This window comes from Panthera uncia (assembly GCF_023721935.1).
Source record: "Panthera uncia isolate 11264 chromosome D3 unlocalized genomic scaffold, Puncia_PCG_1.0 HiC_scaffold_8, whole genome shotgun sequence".
Lineage (NCBI taxonomy): Eukaryota > Metazoa > Chordata > Mammalia > Carnivora > Felidae > Panthera > Panthera uncia.
Genome location: NW_026057586.1, coordinates 59,508,459 through 59,524,268, shown reverse-complemented (window position 1 = coordinate 59,524,268; position 15,810 = coordinate 59,508,459). Strand labels below are relative to the sequence as shown.

Sequence of the window (15,810 nt, the reverse complement as noted above, 5' to 3'; positions counted from 1 at the left end):
GGCTGACCATTAGGCTCCGGATAAGCAGGAAATGAAGGTTAAGACAAATTTGTCAATGGCCTGGCTAAATGTGGAAAGAGTGTCCCAGCAAAAGGCCATCTGCAAACCCAGGATTTTTTTTTTCCAGGCATTTAAGGAAGACTGTCTAATGACACAACTAACAGAACAATCAGTGACCCTGGGTAACAAAGAATACATTCTTTATAAAACTAACTTAGAAAAGTCACTAAGCAAGCAACTCTTAACGCATAACACACAGCAGCAGCAAGCCCTAGACAAAGCAGCAAATCTGATCTCAAGTTGTCTCGTTATAGAATTCAAAATACCCAATTTGCAATAAAAATGTATGAGGCATGTAAAGAAAAAAGAAAATAGGATCTAATCACAAGGAAAAAAAGAAATTAAGAGGAACTGTCCATTATTAAACCCAGGCATTGTACTTACTAGACAAAGATTTTGAAGCCATTTTCTTAAATATGCTCAGGAAACCAAGAGCAAAGAACTAAAAGAAACCAGGAGAATTATGTCCCACCGAATAGAGACTATAAATAAAAAAGTAAAAATTATAAAAAGAAGCCAAAAAATATTCTGGAGCTTAAAAATAGAACTAAAATGAAAAGTTCACTCATGGAGTTCAGTAACAGATTTGAAAAGGCAGAAAAAAGAATCCGTGAATGTGAAGATATGTCAGTTGAAATTATCCAGTTGAAAGTCTGAGAAGTAGAAAAAAAAGAATGAATAAAAATGAACCGAGCAGAAGAGACATATAGAACACCATGAAGTATACCTATACATGCATAATGAGGGTCCTAGAAGGAGAGAAGAAAGGGAAAGAGACTGCAAACATATTTGAAGAAATAATGGCCCCAAATTCCCCAAATATGATGAAAGACATCAATCTCCACATCCAGCAAACTCAATGAACTCCAAGTAGAATAAACTCAGAGATGCACAGGGACACATTGTAATCAAACTGTGTAAAGCCAGAGACAAAGCAACAATCTTGAAAGCAGCAAGAGACAAGAGGCTCGTCACACTCAAGGGATCTTCAATAGATTAACCATCTATTCCTTGTCAGAGACTGTGAAGGCCAGAAAGCAATTGGATGACACATTTAAAGTGCTGAGAATAAAAATTGGATCTGCCTGATAGGTAGTCGGAGTCAGACTCCTTACAGATGAATCTGGGACAAGGAGCCTTGGGCACTCAGAACACCCAGGAGTTCCTCATCCTAGGAGCCCCCTGCCAGCCCCCATAGAACTTCCAAGATCCCATGAGATTGGACTTCCTCTGGGAAGAGCAGTCATGGCTGTAGCATCCCAGGCCTGATTTCACCATTCTCTGAGCTGCCCCTACACTAAGCTCATCTCAGCCCATCTTCTCCCTGCCCCTCCATCAGGACCCACACTTACTTCCCCTATACACATGCAGTCACATAGCATATCCTGCAGGCTCTAACTGAGCCCTGTTGGCTTCTTGGGACACTCCACCCACCTGGACCAAAAGAATTTTTTTTCAAAATATTGAGATTATAATTCTGGGTTGTTGTGTAACTGAATATTTTCATTTTTATTTCTTTTCTGCATTTTAAATACTTCTACATATGTGAACCATGTCATGATTTTGAAAAGATATCAGTTATTTAAAAAACGTGAGTATACATATAGATGGCAGACAGATAAAACTGATAGACATGTATAGAACACACTATGCAAAAATAGTAGAATACACATTCTTCTCAAGTACTCATGGAACATTCTCCAGGGTGGCCACATGTTAGGCCACAAACAACTATCATTAAAATTAAAAAGACTGAAATTTTACAAATTATCTTCTCCACCTACAATGGAATGCAAGTAGAAATCAATAATGAAAATATAACTAGAGGGGCGCCTGGGTGGCTCAGTCGGTTGAGCGGCCGACTTCGGCTCAGGTCATGATCTCGCGGTCCGTGAGTTCGAGCCCCGCGTCGGGCTCTGTGCTGACTGTGCTCAGAGCCTGGAGCCTGTTTCAGATTCTGTGTCTCCCTCTCTCTGACTCTCCCCCATTCATGCTCTGTCTCTCTCTGTCTCAAAAATAAATAAACGTGAAAAAAAAAATTAAAAAAAAAATAAAAAAACCCAATACTATGAAAACTTGTACATCACAAATGAGATTACCTAGATGAAATGAACAAATTCCTAGAAACAGCACACTACCAAAACTAACTGAAGAAGAAATAGAAAATCTCAATGACCTATATAACAAGAGATTAAATCAGTAATAATAAAAAAAAAAAAAAAAAAAAAAGAAAAAACCCTGCCAATAAAGAGAATCCCAGGACCAGATGATTTCACTGGTGAATTCTACCAAATATTAAAAAAATTAAAGCAAAGCTTTCTCAAGTGCTTTAAAAAATAGAAGAGAAAGGAATACTTCTTAACTCATTCTATGAGGCCAAAATTACCCTGATACTGAAGCCAGACAAAGATATTACAAGAAAAGAAAATGATAGACCAACATCCCCCATGACTACAGACTAAAAAATCCTCAATAAAACACTAACAAACTGAACCCAGCAGCATACTGCACATAAACATCATGATCAAGTGGGATTTATCTCAGAAATGCAAGGGTGGGTGGTTCAATATAAGAAAATTAATCAATTGAATGCACTACATTAGTAGAACAAAGAAGGAAAAAAAGCCCCACAATCACCACAATTGATGGAGTAAAAGCATTTGACAAAATCCACTACCTTTTCATCATAAAAACACTCAACAAACTAGAAATAGAAGGGAGCATCCTCAAAATGGCAGTGGACATTTATGAAAAACTCCACAGCTAACATCACACCCAATGATGAAAAACTGAAATCTTTCCTGCTAGTATCAGGAACAAGACAAGGATGCCTACTTTGGACCCTTATCTTCAAAATTTTACTGATTGTTATATCCAGAACAACTAAGCAAAAAAAAAAAAAAAAAAAAAAAAAAAAAAAAGGAATAAAAGACATTCAAATCATAAAGAAAGAAAGAAAACTATCCATATTCACAGATGACATAATCCTATGTAAAATCCTACAGTATCCTTATGAAAATGATTAGGGCTCATAAATGAATTCAGCAAGTTGCAGGACACAAGATCAACACACAAAAACCAATTGCATTTCTATACATTAGCAATAAACAATCTAAAGGGAAATTAAGGAAGCAATTGCATTTTCACAGTAACATTAAAAAGAATGAAACAGTTCGGAATAAACTTAACTGAAAAGGTACAAGACTTGTACACTGAAAACCACAAAATATTGTTGAAAGAAGTTCTAGAAGACCTAGGTAAGTGGAAAGTCTGCTGTGTCCATGGGTTGGAAGATGTAATACTGTCAAGGTGGCAGTATTTCCCAAAGCAATTTACAGATCTGCTGCAATTCCTATCAAAACTCTAAGAGGCTTTTTTGGCAGCAATGGGAAAGCCAATCCTGAAGTTTATACAAAATTGCAGGGCACCCTAAACAGTCAAAACAAAGGGTAAGGCTGCAGTACTCATATTTCTTAATTTTGAAACTTACTACAAAGCTACAGTAATCAAAATAATGTGGTATTGGCATAAGGATACACCATAAATAAAGGTATACATGAGATCATATTCATATAGGTCATGGAATAGAATTGAGGCTTTATAAATGACCTATACATCTATTTTTCAACATGTCTGTTGAGATCATTCAATGGGGAAAGAATAATCTCTTCAACAAATTGTGCTGAAGAAGGAAGTTGGAACTCTATCTCACCCCATATACAAGAATTAATGCAAAATGGTGTTTAAAACTATGAAAATCCTAGAAGATAAGGTAGGACTAAATCTTTATGACCCTTAGATTTGGCAATGATTTCTTACATATAATATCAAAAGTATATGTAAGAAAAGAAAACATAAATTGAACTTCATCAAAATGAAAAATTTTTGTGAATCAAAGAACACAATCAACAAAAAAAGGAAAAGCCACAGAATCAGAGAAAATATTTGTTAAATCATGTACTCAGTCAAGGTCTAGGATCCAAAATATGTAAAGGACTCTTAAAACTCAACAACTAAAATACAAGCAACCCAATTCGAAATGTTCCAAAACTGGAATAGACATTTCTCCAGAGGAGACATACAAATGGCCACTGAGCACATGAAAAGATGCTCAACATCGATAGTCATTAGGGAAATACAAGTTGAAACTACAGTGAGATACCAATTCACAATCACTAGGATGGCTATAACAACAATAACAGAAAAAGGGAAATAACAAGTGTTGGCGAGGGTATAGAGAAATTGAAATCTTCCCACGATGCTGGTTAGAACATAAAATGACACAGCTGTCCCTCAACAAGTTAAACATTACTCTATAACCTGGCAAATTCTACTCCTGGGAAAAAGCCCAAAAGAATTTAAAACAGGTGTTCAGATAAAAATTGGCACACAAATGCTCATAATAGCACTATTTTCAATAGACCAAAGTTGGAAACAGCCCAAATGAATGAATAATGAATGACTAAACAAAATGCGGTATGCGATGAAATATTATTCAGCCACAAAAAGGAATGAAGTACTGATAAATGTCACAACATGGATGAATCTAGAGAACATGCTGGATGAAGAAGCCAGGCAGAAAAAGCAACATATTGGAGGATTCCATTCAGATGAAATCTCTAGAATAGGCAAATCCATAGAGACAGAAGGCAGATGAGTGATTGCCTGGGGCTGGGGGAAGCAGGTAACAGGAACTACTACTTAAAGGGTATTGGTGTCCTTTGGAGGTGATGAAAATGCTCAGGAACTAAATGGCGGTGATGGTTGCCTAACATTGTGAATGTACTGAATGCCACTGACCAGTGCACTTTATAAAGTGGTTAAAATGAAAAAATTTAAGTTACATGACTTTAAACACAAATCAAATCATTATTAATTCAGAGGCGCCTGGGTGGCTCAGTCGGTTAAGCGTCCAACTTCGGCTCAGGTCATGATCTCACAGTTCGTGGGTTTGAGCCCCACGTCGGGCTCTGTGTTGACAGCTCGGAGCCTGGAGCCTGTTTCGCGTTCCGTGTCTCCCTCTCTCTCTGCCCCTCCCCTGCTCCTGCTCTGTCTCTTTCTCAAAAGTAAATAATGTTAAACAATTTTTAAAAATCATTACTGTTCAAATGGTAAATTATAGATATCGTCTAAACTTCATTGTCATATTTTTCTGAAAGTGAACAACTCTGCAAATGCACCGATAACATCTTGCCTCGGATGGAAGTCATTTCTGTTGCCTTGTCAATATTCAGTTGCAAACACTTAGAAGCCAGGGTCCAAGTACTCATCTCTGAAGTTTTCACAGTCCTGCCATCCCACCATCCCACCCAGAAAGTTGCCTTATTCATGCCTTACTCAGCAGCACATTTTCATTCCCTTTTTATACTGTCTTCCCAACACATTCAATGTGGATTTCATGGCCATGACAGTTCTCTTTTGAAGTTTTTAAAAATAAGTTGTTTATGAATTTCTTTCTTTTCTATCCTTTTAAAATTCAGCTTTGAAGTTATTTAAAAAATTTTTTTATTAAATGTTTTTATTTATTTTTGAGACAGAGAGAGACAGAGCATGAGCAGGGGAGGAGCAGAGAGAGAGAGAGAGAGAGAGAGAGGCAGAATCCGAAGCAGGCTCCGGGCTCCGAGCTGGCCGCACAGAGCCTGACGTGGGGCTCGAACTCAGGAACCGGGAGATCATGACCTGAGCCGAAGTTGGACGCCACACCGACCGAGCCACCCAGGCGCCCCATGAAGTTATTTATATAATGACAACAAGAAGAAGAGCATGTGCAAATAAGCGTGGGGATTAAAACAACTCGTCAATGAGCACACAAGTCAGTTGGTAGCAGCAGAAGTGCTGAGTGTACTAGAGAGTAAGTTAGTCACACCTCTCGAGCTTGCATTGTGCACAGGAATCACCTAGAGAGAGATCTTACTGAAATGCAGATTCTGATTCAGGAGGTCTGGAATGGGGCCTGGGAATGTGCATTGCTAACACACTCCCAGGGGACGCCATGCTGCTGGTTCGTGGTCCACACTCTGAGAAGCAAGGTGCTGAAGCAAGCCCTGAGCACCAGCCAGGCCTCCAGGATATTTTCTGGAGGGAACCGGACAGTCCACAAATCCAGGACACTGATAAGTGCAGGTCTGCTATAAACATTTCTATCCCACCGGGTTAGGCTTCTCATTATATGAATGCAGAAGCTGAACACAGAAAAGCTGAAGGACTTACTCAAAGAGGGCAAGTGGGCAGTGGGTGAGCAGGCATTCAGATGCGGGTCTGCTTGGCTCCGAAGCCTGTGGTCTTCCCACTGGATGTCTTGCACAGATGCTCAGGGAAGGGCTACAGGAAATGATGGCAGTTCTGGCCAACCCGCCCAGAGGAAACAGCAAAAAGGAGAAAATAGTTTCCAGGGCAAGATCGGTGACTTTCGGGATCGCTTACAAATCATTAGAAGGGTCAGCTAAAGGTAAGAGGCTAGACATTCTCTTCCTTAAATTTATGTATTACCACAAACACTTGGGGCTTGCAGAGTTCCTATTAGCTTGTAATTATTTTTGTCATCACCATTTTCTCCAACATCCTGGTGCTTTTTGAGTGAATGGCGACTGGAAAGTTAACTTCTTGGCTCTCTGTTGTCTGGAAAAATGATCAGAAACTAGGCACAAATGAACAATTGGGCATAGTACAGTGATGTTATTGCCTACCTCATTCCTTAGAAGAAAGGTTGCTCCAGAAATAGAAAGTATTGTTTTGTTTTGTTTTGTTTTGTTTTGTTTTGTTTTGAATCAGACTGCTCATTTGAATTCATATTCACTGCTTTATTATGCTGAAAATTGCACATGACTTCTTTGGATCTTTGGCTCGATCATCACTTTGATGTTTTATTTATTGATGCAAAAAAGGGACCTGCCTTTCAAGTTTGTTATCTCTCATTTCAATGGAATTTTTCAAAGTATCCAGAAACTAGCTTCATAGTACTGTCTACCCAGTTTGGAATTGGCACAAGATTCTGAAGTGTTATTGGTGCCCCTGGGTGTTTCCTGCCATTTAGTTTCAAGCTAATAAGGAAATGCAGAGGTTGGCTAGAGTTTGCTATGAATACTGTAGATAGACATTTGTACTGGAACACACTCAAAGAAGTTTCTTTAGAGAATGCATTTTATCGTACCAGGGACTTTGTTTTTTTGGCCATTGAAATGATTTGTATTTGGAAATCAGAGCCATTTCTCATCTTTGACCAACTCTTTGTGAAGTCTGAACTTCCATGTTTATGGAATCTGTCTGTGACATCATTCAGCCGTTTCCATGGCAAAGAAAGTAATTTTTAAAAAGTTTAGAAAAAGTCAAGGAAAAGACAATATAAAATGTAATATTGTTTTTGGAGAAATGTCTATTCCAGTACTGTGCCTATTTTGAAAATTAAGTTACTTCCTTTGTGTTTAGCTACTGAGTTGTAGTAATTCCTTATACCTTATATTTCTTGGAATATTAACCCCTAATTAGATATATGATTTGTAATTTTTTTTTCCTATTCCATAGGTTGCCTTTCTATTCTATTAATTGTTTCCTTTGCTCTGCAGAAGCTTTTGAGTTTGATGCAGGCTACTGATTTATTTTTTCTTTTATTGCCCTTGCTTTTGGAGTCACATTCAAGAAATAATTGCCAAGACCAATATCATGAAGATACTCTATATGTTTTCTTCTTAGGAATTTTACAGTTTCAGGTGACATGTTTAAGCTTTTAATCCATTTTTATTTGAACTTTGTATATGGTGAAGGGTCCAATTTCATTTTTTTGGGTGTGGATATCCAGTTTTCCCAGAATCATTTGTTGAAGAGGCTGTTCCCATGTATTTCTAGTGCCCTGGTCAAAGATGACTTCCTGTATAAGTCTGACTTTATTTCTGGGCTCTCTATTCTGTTCTATTGGTCTATGTCTTTATACCAATACCACACTGTTTTAATTACTGTAGCTTTGTATATATTTTGAAATCAGGGAGTATGATGCCTCTAGCTTTGTTCTTCCTCAAGATAGCTTGGGCTCTTCAGGGTCCTTTGTGGTTCCATATATATTTTAGTATTATTTTTTCTATTTCTGCAAAAAATGCCATTGAGATTTTGAAGGAATTACATTGAATCTGTAGATCTCTCTGGCTAGTATGGACATTTTAACAACATGAATTTGTCCACTCCATGAGCTGGATGTCTTTCCATTTATTGTGTCTTTAATTTCTTTCATCAATGTTTTATAATTTTCAGTGTGTAAATCTTTTGCTTTCTTAGTTAAGTTCATTCTAATATGAAAAAACAAGCTATGAAATTAGAGGATATATTTGCAAACTATGAATCTGACAAGAGGTTAATATTTTAAAAATATAACTCTTACAATCCAAGAGCAAAAGAAATAAATATCCTGATTATACAATGAACAATGAAAAAAATTATGCACAATAATTAAGTGGAATTTATTTCAGGCATGCAAGTCTGGTTCAACATTTGAAAATCAATAAATGTAATCCATCACACCAATAGAGCAAAAAAAAAAAAAAAAAAAAAAAAAAGGAAAATCACATGATCACATCAATAGATACAGTAAAAGTATTTGACAATATCCAACATCCACTCATGATAAAAATCCTCACTAAACTAGAAATAGAGGACTTAAGTCTCCAACTTGATAAAGACTACCTACGAAAACCTACAACAAACATCATCTCCAATGGTGACAAACTGGAAGCTTTCCCACTGAAACCAAGTACAAGGCAAGGACATCCCCTCTCACCATCACTTTTCAATATCATATTAGAAGTTGTAGCTAATGCAAAAAGGCAAGAAAAGGAAATAAAATACATGCGGATTGGGAAAGAAGAAATAAAACTGGGTTCACAGTTGACATGGTCATCTGTGTAGAAAATCTGAAAGAATCAACAAAAACCTTCTGGGACTAATAGGTGATTATAGAAAGGTTGTTGGGACATAGGAGTAATATACAAAAGTCAATCACTTTCGTACATAGTAGCGACAAACAAGTGGAATTTAAAATTAAAAATACAACGTCATTTACATTAGCACTCTAAAAAAATTAATCCTTAGGTATAAATCAAATAAAATATGTACAAGATCTATATGAGGAAAACTACAAACCTCTGAGGAATAAAATAAAATAGCTAAATAAATGAAGAAACATTCCATATTCATGGATAGGAAGACTCAATAGTTTCAAGATGTCAGTTCTTCCCAAATTGATCTACAGATTCAGTGCACACCCAATCAAAATTTCAGCAAGTTATTTTGTGGATACTGACAAATGGGTTCTACAATTTATGTAGAAAGGCAAAAGACCCAGAATAATTGACACAATATTGAAGAACTAAGTTGGAGGGCTGACACTACTGGACTTCAAGATTTACTTTAAAACTACAGTAACCAAAACAGTATAGTACTGGGGAAAGGATAAGCAAATAGATCAATGGAACAGAACAGAGAGCCCAGAAATAGACTCACATTAATGTACTCAGCTGATCTTTGACAAAAGAACAAAGGCAATACAATGTATCAACAAATGGTGCTAGAACAACTGGACATCCATATGCAAAAAAAAAAAAAATGAACCTAGACACAGACATTTCCGCTTTACAAAAATACCCAAAATGAATCATAGACCTAATGGTAAAACATAAAACTCCTGGAAGATAACACAGGAAAAAAACCCAGATGAACTTAGGTAGGGCAATGACTTTTTAGATACAATACCAAAGGCATGATCCACACACACAAAAAAGTAATAATTGATAAGCTGGACTTCATTAAAATTAAAAACTTCTGCCCTGTGAAATACAATGTCAACAGAATGAGAAGACAAGCTTCAGACTAGGAGTAAATATTTACAAAATAAACACCTGATAAAGAACTGTTATCCAAAATATACCAAAAAAAAAAAAAAAAAAAAACCTATTTAAACCAAAGAATAAGAAAACAAAAAGTCCAATTTAAAAAACGGGCTCAAGACCTTAATGGACACCTCATCAAAGAAGATATACAGATGGAAAAGAAGCATATGAAAAGATGATCCATATCATATGTCATCAGGGAAATGTAGATTAAAACAATGAGATACAACTACCACTACACAGCTATTAGAATGAACACCACCAAATGCTGGTGAGGATGTGGAACATCAGGAACTCTCACCCATTGCTGGAGGGAATGCAAAATGGTACAGCCACTTGCAAGACAATTTGATGGTTTCTTACAAAACTAAACATACTCTTACCGTATGCTCCAACAAGAATGCTCCTTGGTATATAGCCAAAGGAGTTGAAAACTCATGCCTAGCCAAAAACCTGCACATGGATATTTATAACAATTTGATTCATAATTGCCAAAACTTAGAAGCAGCCAAGATGCTTTTCAACGTGTGAATCAATCAACTGTGGTACATCTAGAAAATGAAATATTATTCAGTAGCAAAAAAGAAATGATCTATCAAGCCATGTAAAAACACGGAGGAACCTTAAATGCATATCACTAAGTGAAGAAGCCAATCTGAAAAGAACTACATATTGTATGAGCCAATGACATGACATTCTGGACAATGCAAAACTATGGAGACGATAAAATGGTCAATAGTTGCCAGGGGTTAGTGGGGTGGAATGGGGGAGAGATGAATAGGCGGAACACAGAAGATTTTTAGGGCAATGAAAATGCTCTGTATGATACCAGAATGATGGATACATGTTACTGTACATTTGGCCAAACCCATAGAAGGCACAGCACCAAGAGTGAACTGTAATGTAAAACCATGGACTTGGGGTGATAATGGTGGGTCAACATAAGTTCATCTATCCTAACAAATGCACCACTCGGGTGCCAGGATGTTGATAATGGTGGAGGCTGTGAATGTCTGGGAGCAGGAAGCATCTGAGAAATCTCTGTACCTACCCCTCAATTATGCTGTGAACCTTAAACTGCTCTAAAAACATAAAGTTTTAATTTAAAAAAAAATGAGCAAAGGACTTAAGTAGGCATTTCTCCGAAATGACATACAAATTGCCAATGGGTACACTAAAATCATTAGGGACCTGCAAATAAAAACCACAATGAAATATTACCTTCTACCTGCTAAGATGGCCCTTATAAAACCACTTCACCACCACCACCACAACAAACTGATAACAACTATTGGAGAAGATGTGGAGAGATTGGAACCCTTGTAACTGCTGATGAGGATGTAAAATGGTGCGGCCATCATGGAAACTAATATGGTGGTTCCTCAGATCCTTAAAAATAGAATTGCCATCTGACCCAGCAATTCCACTTCTGCCTATTTGTTCAAGAGAAATGAAATCACTGTCTCACAAAGATATCTGTACCATGTTCGCTGCGGCATTGTTTATAATAACCAAGATGTAGAAACAACCTGAATGTCCATCAACAGACAAATGGATACATGGGGTATATGCACATCATGAAATTTTGCTCGGCATTAAAAAAGAAGGAAATCCTGCAAAATGTGACAACACGAATGAGCTAGAAGTACATTATGCTAAGTGTAAGAAGCCACTCAGAAGGACAAATGCTGTATTATTGCATTTATATGTGATATGCAACATAGTCAAACGCACAGAACCAGAGAGTGGAATAGTGGTTGTCAGAGGCTGTGGGGCGAGGGAAATGGTTATTGTTCTTCAATAGGCATAAAGTTTCAGTTATGCGAAACACGTAAGTTCTAGAGATCTGCTGTACAACATCGTGCCTATAGTTCACAATACTTTCCTGTACATTTCAAATTCTGTTAAAAGCCTAGACATTCTCAATCTTCTTACTATAATAAAAAAATAATACATGTAATACATACCACGTTTTGGCATTGAACTCTTCATATTGAAAATAAAAGCGTCAACTAATTCAAAGTCATAGTGACTACGTAAGTCACCTACGGGAAGATTAATAGAGCACGCAGGCAAATAGAAGAGAGCTTGGGGTGAAAACATGAAATCTGATCTGAATTAAATGATCAGTTACTCCCCTCCCCCAAGTGGAGAGTGAAGTTTGTGTAATATGGAAAATATTTTTCACTCAGCATGCCCTCATGGAACCTGAGCAGTTCAGCTTCTCGTCCACGTCTCTCCTCTTCTTGTTTGCCCCCTCCCCCTGTCCAGCAGTTAACCTGTCTCCATGGAAATGCGATCTGCAATGTGAGGGGCCACCACATGTGTGGGCATGGGCCCCGGAAGATTGGGTCAGGTAAGGAAGGACTTTACTGCTTATGAAAGTAGGCAGCTCCTTGGAAAGGCTGCCACCAGATTCGCCCAGATGTCCTAGAAGCGCTAAGGCATCGTCTGAAAAAAAAAAAAAAAAAAAAAAAAAGATTCAAATGCATATTTATGTGTTCCCTCTAATGAGATCAGATGTGCCACAAAGATAGAAAAACAAAGCTGGTCACCAAAAGTGGGGGAAATGAAGGTTATTTACGAAGGAATGCACCAAAAATGAAGGGCAAGCAACGAGGGCCAAGCCTGGTGGGGAGCCATGCAGGGTGTGGGAGGAATGGTTTCCAGAGAGAGCAGAGAAGACAGCTGTGTGGAGAGAACTGTCTGGTAGGAGCCGTGGCTCTGGCAGCTGACCAAAGTGAGCCAATGGGGAGAGAGCCAGGGCTCCTACCAGCCAGTCCTCTCCACACCCTCTCCCACCCCTCTCCTCCTGCCTATACCCCCATTGGCTGAAGTCAGTTGGATGGCCAGGGAGTGCATGGCTGCCGTCTGTGTGGGGACCCAGGCAGGGAAGAGTGGAGCCCAGATCTGGACCTGGAGAAACCAGCAGATACTACCCTGCTCAGCTTACCATGGAGTGCTTCCCCTGGACTTTCCTCTGGGCCTCTCCTGCTGAGCATGGCTTCTGAGAACTTCATCCTCAAGACGTAGGTGAGCCTGTATACCTGAAATGTCTAGGCTATGGCCTGGCTGATAACACCACCCCACAAAGGGGAGCAATGGCTGAATATTTGACTTGGGTGACAGAACTGAAAGGCACAGTGGAGAGCTGAAGTGAGTGATGGACTGAACAATGGCTATTTAGCCACCCTGGCAGATGTGGCTTTCCTGGACTGTGTGATAAGCCAAGGCCAAGATGAAAGTTGGCCTAAAATATACTTTGGCCCCAGAGAGCACGGACGCTAGTTCATGTACTTCTACCCAGAGGATCCCTCCCATGCACAACATGCTTTTTCTAAGGACTTTCACTGAGTGCATTAAATATCTCTCCGGCTTGACCCGAGGGGCTCAAATACCTGTTCCTCGAACCTTAAATATCAAGTGTGTGCTCGTGTGTGAGGAGCCCATCCTGAAGGCACCTTTACCCATTGGTCTAGTAGACCTTGGACCAACCAGGAAAGACCAGGACGGAATCATTTTGGGTTGGCTGAGGAACCGAGGGTCGCCACTCAAGCCTGACGAGGTTTGGAAGTTGAAAAGGCCCACTTGTTGCAAAGAGGGCATGGGTTGTTCTGTCTGGGAGGAAAGAGGCTCCCTCGGCTTTCCCAAGCCTGATCCTGGGAGGAATGATTGGGAGTTTCACTCTCAAACTTAAAAGCAGAGACTAATGCCCCCCGATTCTCTCTTTTCTCTCTATCCTGAAATCGGGGACTAACATATGCTTCGTAACCTTTGCTTGCTGCGTCTCCACATGTTCCGGAAGGGTGGGTGATAAAGTCCCTAAAGAAAAACTGGTTTGTTTGTAGGGAATTAGGACAAGCAAACCATGACCAGACTTTTCAGCAAGAACTCCAAACTGCAACGCGTGGTACTAGGTTGAAGATTAAACAAAGCAATATATGTAGACAACCAATTATGATGCAATATATTCGGTGAGCATTCAAGAAACGGCTGCCTGCTTGAGAAAACCAGGTTGAACTGCTGGGGCATTGAAAAAAAACAAACAAACAAAAAACAGCTCACTAAAAGCTCTTTGATTCCCAAATCCTTGACCTCAGGGAGCTTCACCTTCATCATCTATAACATGAAATTAATAACGCCTTTTTGTTCTGCTCTAGAGCTGATCGAAGTTTCCAGGCAGTTTAATGCTTGTTTAGGCTATTCGCTAGCCTTATTTTAATAAACATTTAACACCTGGTCAAATTTCATGGGCAATAGAATCTGGAACACGTAATGGGGAAGAATTGATTTGTACGTTGACAAAACATACACACGGTTAAAAAAACAGAAAGATCTTCCCATTGATAAAGGGCCAAAAAAGCATTGAAAATGCATAAAGATGTCCACCGGAATTGGATGATGATTGCCTCTCTTTCTACATAGGTGGCAGAGAACTCTATAAACGAGGTTCTTTCTTTTTAATGGCCCACAGTGCATGTATTGCTGTGCTCTCCATCTGATATTAGGAAGAGAATTCATTTCAAAAGCTTAATTTGTGCAAAGGGATTTTAAGACAAAGCAGCCCTATGTGTTCCTAAGGTGTCTTTTGTTTCCAGGGAGAGCAAGGCAGCAATAGCGAAGAGGTGTTTTCTTGCGAATACGAGTTTCCCAGGACAAGCTGCTTGCTTCTAATACAATGCAATATACTCTCTTTTGCTTCGAGACTGCACACTCTTTTCAGGGAATTTTTTTTTTTTTTTTTTTTTTTTTTTTTTTTTTTTTTTAATGCTCTACTTAGGCACCATGAGTTGAGAATACTGCGAGGCTGGTTAACTATTTTCTTTTACGTAAGTGATGCTGGGACTGAGAGGGTAAGACTGCAACATGCAACCGATATCCTAATTTTTCCATCTATGAGATATCTCAGTTTCAATGAGATATCTCAAGACATCAAACTGATTCCAGGGCAGATGCATTACCCTGGGCCTAGCATATGAGAACACAGACTATTTTAGTTAGGGAACAGGAAGATATTCTGTAAATGAGCTGTATTTATTTTAAAAAAATTTGTGAAATGTTTATTCATCCATTTTGACAGAGAGGGAGCACGTGCACGAGAATGGGGGAGGAGCAGAGAGAGAGGGAGAGAGAGAGAATCCCAAGCAGGCTCTGGGCTGTCAGCGCAGAGCCTGACACGGGGCTTGATCCCACTGACCGTGAGATCATAACCTGAGCCCAAGTCGAGAATCAGACACTGAACCGACGGAGCCACCCAGGCCCCCCATAAATGAGCTTTCTTAATACACAGTGTCCCTCACCTGTTTGTTATAACCTTGATCTTCTGAAGGTTACATACGTCCTCTCAATCGTCCTACCTATGTTGCCTTATCTGCTGCAGAAAAAGCCCGAGCCTCAAGTGCCTAAAGTCCTCAGGAAATACAATTCCCAGCCTTCTGAGGATCTTTCTCAGCCTTTCATATCGCTTGAGAGGGAGACACTTCAGGAGGAATAAGAAGGCCAGAGCAGTCCTTGAGCGGCTGACCAAGCTGCCAGGAGCCCCTCCAGCTCAGGAGGATGAAGATTTACCCACCGGTTGCCACGGCGGCGTGGAGGCCTGGGGCTGCAAAGTTCTGCTCTCTGTGCCTGCAAACCCTCTAACCTCTAAATTCTAAGGTAAGAGCTACACAATATTGATTAAGTGAAGGGGGTGTGGAATTTCTCAGGTGGTGTTCCAGAGGGCGTAGGGCTCTCAGAGGTGACTGTGTGGCAGATGTGAGACACCAAGAGACCAAAAGGAATCCACGGCAACCATGGGGGTGCCCACCGGTCGGATCCTGCAACCTGCTGCCCAGTGTGCCGTGCATTGGAGTAGAAGAGCTGTGTTTGCTCAGTGTGG

At 39.4% G+C, this 15,810-nt stretch overlaps 1 protein-coding gene across 1 annotated transcript in view; it reads right to left on the bottom strand.

The window, feature by feature from the left end:
- The window catches only part of NAPG (NSF attachment protein gamma), a 63,157-nt gene extending 47,835 nt beyond the window's left edge, over positions 1–15,322 (bottom strand). Inside the window, exon 1 of the mRNA XM_049620439.1 lies at positions 15,233–15,322. The gene's annotated coding sequence lies outside the window, so the exon portion shown is untranslated. The remainder of the gene's footprint in view (positions 1–15,232) is intronic.
- Positions 15,323–15,810: the final 488 nt, after the last annotated feature.